The 4,231-nt window shown below is 44.6% G+C and overlaps 1 pseudogene; it reads right to left on the bottom strand.

The window, feature by feature from the left end:
- Positions 1 to 227: 227 nt before the first annotated feature.
- LOC112204259 (U6 spliceosomal RNA) lies at positions 228 to 321 on the bottom strand (annotated as a pseudogene).
- Between the last annotated feature and the right edge of the window lie 3,910 nt (positions 322 to 4,231).

Raw genomic sequence — 4,231 nt, 5'->3', positions numbered from 1 at the left:
GGAACTCCATCTCTACTAAAATACAAAAAATTAGCCAGGCATTGCAGTGTGTGCCTGTAGTCCCAGCTACTCAGGAGGCTGAGGCAGGAGAATCACTTGAACCGGGGAGGCAGAGGTTGCAGTGAGCTGAGATCACACCACTGCATTCCAGCCTGGGTGACAGAGCGAGACTCCGTCTCCAAAAAAAAAAAAAAAAAATACATATATATCTATATATAGATATATATATATATATGGACTGCTTCATGAATGTACATGTCATTCTTGCACAAGGGCCATGTATCATTCCAATTTTAGTATATGTGCTGCCAAAGTGAGCACCAATTTTTTTTTTAAGTAGCCCAGTTGGGTGACATGTGCCTGTGGTCGCAGCTACTCTGGAGGCTGAGGTGGGAGTGTCACTTGAGCCCAGGAGTTTGAGGCTGCAGTGAGCTGTGATTGCGCCACTGCACTCTAGCCTGCATGGCAGAGTGAAATCCGGTCTCTCTCTCTCTCTCTCACTCTCTCTCTCTCTCTATATATATGATCTCTACATTGATATACTCTACTGACCTTTTTCAAATTTCCCCAGTTTTACTTATATTTATTTGTGTGCATGTGTATTTATGCTATAAATTTTATGTGTGTTCACCACCACAGTCAAGGTGCAGAGCGTTCCATCACAAGGATTTCTTTTAATGCCCTTGTATAACCACACCCATCTCCCACCCTAATTATGGGTAACCACTAATCTGCTCTTTCCTTCGAAACTTTTTTTCATTTCAAGATTATATAGCTGGGTGTGGTGGCTCATGCCTATAATCCCAGCACTTTGGGAGGCTGAGGAAGGCGGATCGCCTGAGGTCAGGAGTTCAAGACCAACCTGCCCAACATGGTGAAACCCTGTCTCCACTAAAAATGTAAAAATCAGCCGGGCATGGTGGTGGGCTCCTCTAATCCCAGCTACTCAGGGGAATTCTGTGAGATCAGACTACATAAGCACAATTTTGCTGCATGTACTTTTTTTCTATAGCACAATTTTATTGAAATCTCCTTTCTGAGGCAGGAGAATCACTTGAACCCAGGTGGTGGAGGCTGAAGTGAGCCAAGATCAAGCTACTGCACTTCAGCCTGGGGCAAGACTCCTGTCTCAAAAAAAAATTATAAAAATGGAATCATACGGTATGTTACCTTTGGGGATTGGCTCTCCGCCCCCCAGATTCATTCAAGGTTTTGCATGAACTATCAATAGTTATTCCTTTCATGGTTGAGTAGTATTCCATCATATGTATATACCATGTTAAATACTCATCAGTGTATGAGTGATCCAGTTTCTCTGCATCCTTCTTGACAGCACTTGGTGTTGTCACTATTTTTTACTTTAAATATCCTAATAGATGTGTAGTGATATCTCACTCTGGTTTAATTTGCATTTACCTGATGGTTAATGATTTTGAACATCTTTTCATGTGTTTATTTGTCATCTGTATACCCTCTTCAGCACAATGTCTTTTCATATCTTTTGTTCATTTTCTGTTTTGTTTTGTTTTTGTTTTCTTTTTCCTGAGACGGAGTTTTGCTCTTGTTGCCCAGGCTGGAGTGCAATGGTGTGATCTCAGCTCACCAAAACCTCTGCCTCCTGGGTTCAAGCAATTCTCCTGCCTCGGCCTCCCCAGTGGCTGGGATTACAGGTGCCCGCCACCACGCCCAGCTAATTTTTTGTGTTTTTAGTAGAGACGGGGTTTCACCATGTTGGTAGGCTGGTCTCGAACTCCTGACTTCAGGTGATCCACCCACCTCAGCCTCCCGAAGTGCTGGGATTACAGGTGTTGAGCCACCGCGCCCGGCTTTTGTTCATTTTCTTTCCTTTCCTTTTCTTTTTTTTTTTTTTTTTTTTTTTGAGATGGAGTTTTGCTCTTGTTGCCCAGGCTGGAGTGCACTGGTGCAATCTTGGCTCACTGCAACCTCTGCCTCCCGGGTTCAAGTGATTCTCCCACCTCAGCTTCCTGAGTAGCTGGGATTACAGTCATGTGCCACCACGCCTGGCTAATTTTGTATTTTTAGTAGAGACGGGGTTTCTCCATGTTGGTCAGGCTGGTCTTGAACTCCCTACCTCAGGTGATCCTCCCACCTCGGCCTCCCAAAGTGCTGGGATTACAGGCGTGAGCCACCATGACCAGCCTCAGGTATGTATGTCTTTATAGCAATGTGAGAACAGACTAATACACCATCTCAGACCACACCATCTACATAGGCTCTACTGTTATTTTCTACATCAGCACCCAGCCTTTATCAATTAACTGCTGATTCATATTCCAGCCTTTTTGTTTTTTACTGTTTAGTATTTAATTCCCCACCAGATTCTAAATTCTACAAGGACAAGGACTTGGCCTTATCCTTTCATGCCATCACCCAATGCTTATTTCAGGGCTTAGCAAACAGTATGCCCTCAGTAAATATTTGCTGAGAAAACTAACTAATGAGGACATTTTAAGAAAACTTTCTGCCTGCATACAGTATTTTCTGAGGAATTTCAAGAAGATGAAAGTTTTATTTGGGATCATCACTGCTTTGGACAAAATTCTTTTTAGATAAACTCTTCCCATCCAGACCATCTTTAGTTTATTTATTTTCTCTCCATAATTTAAACCAGAAAGGAGATTTCAATAGAATTGTGCTATAGAAAAAAAGTACAGGCAGCAAAATTGTGCTTATGTAGTCTGCTCTCACGGAATTCCTCCTACTGCCCTGGCATCAAAGATACCATTCCTCTACTCAAGAACCTTACAGTCCAGTAAGGGGGCGTGTGGGCGAACAGGCACCTAAATCCACCATGGTAAAACATCGTGGGAAGGACCCCTGATGTTTCCTTTCTTCAAGGGAGGCAATGCTTTGGCTAAGTCTCAAAGGATACAGTGAAGTCAGCCAGCAGAAACATGAAGGAATGGGACTGAAGCCCTGGGCATCCCGTGGAAGAAGAGCAGGACCTGTGGCTGCAGGGCAGTAGGCTCTGGATTCTGTGGGCCTTGAGTGTCATACCCCAGAGAGAGCTCTAAAGGGTCAGGGAAGCCTCGTGACCAGATCGTATTCCGGAAATGATTGCACCAGCCTCGCAGTAGACCATGGACAGGAGGACTGAGAGAGAAAGCAAAGGCGGTTACAGAGAAAGGCCTGGATGCAGGCAGTATTGGGGAGGCAGAAAGAGGGGGCAGTTTCGTTTTTTTGTTTTTTGAGATGGAGTCTATCACCCAGGCTGGAGTGCAATGGCACGATCTCGGCTCACTGCAACCTCTGCCTCCCAGGTTCAAGTGATTCTCCTGCCTCAGCCTCCTGAATAGCTGGGATTACAGGTGCCCACCACCACGCCCAGCTAAGGAGAGGGCAGTTTTGACTGATACAAGGTAACTTGTATCAACAGCATTTGTTGACCAAATGGTCAGCAGGATGGACAACGGGGCTGGAGCCCAGGAGAAGAGAGGGAAGACATTTGATTTGGCTCTCTTGATTCTTGGGTGGTGCTGCCCACCTATAAAGAAAATTCAGGAAAAGGAGCCACTTTGTGTGAAAGATGTTTAATGTAAAGTACCAATGGGTCAGGAATTCCAATAAAAATATATCTACATCTGGAATTCAGATTGCATATCATTTTAGAAATCATTTTCCCACTGGCTGGGCGCAGTGGCTCACACCTGTAATCCCAGCACTTTGGAAGCTGAGGCAGGTGGATCACAAGGTCAGGAGTTCAAGACCAGCCTGGACAAGATGGTGAAATCCCATCTCTACTAAAAATGCAAAAAAATTACCCAGGCGTGGTGGTGGGCACCTGTAATCTCAGCTACTCAGGAGGCTGAGGCAGAGAATTGCTTGAACCCGGGAGGCAGAGGTTGCAGTGAGCTGAGATCTCACCACTGCACTCTAGCCTGGGTGACAGAGTGAGATTCCATCTCAAAAAAAATATTATTTTCCCTATGCAAATAACTTTTAGACGAGGTAATTTTACCCCCAGAAAATTGAAGACATTGAGATGCCCAAGATAATTTTCGCTGCAGGCTCATGTTGGAAATCATGATCATCAGGAGACCCTTTGCATCCTTAATCCAGTGCTATGGACTGTGAGACATACCTAAACTATGAACTATGAGATCCTGACACAAGACTACTTTTCAGTGGAAACAGAGAACTGGAATAAACTACAGAATTCTGCTTCTTGGGCAACTGGAGGTGACCTCAGTGCAACTCCCTTTTACTCTTG

The sequence above is a fragment of the Pan troglodytes genome, chromosome 7 (genome assembly GCF_028858775.2).
Source record: "Pan troglodytes isolate AG18354 chromosome 7, NHGRI_mPanTro3-v2.0_pri, whole genome shotgun sequence".
In the NCBI taxonomy this organism is placed as follows: domain Eukaryota; kingdom Metazoa; phylum Chordata; class Mammalia; order Primates; family Hominidae; genus Pan; species Pan troglodytes.
Note: the sequence above shows the minus strand (reverse complement) of the source record. Positions and strands in the feature narration are given on the sequence as shown.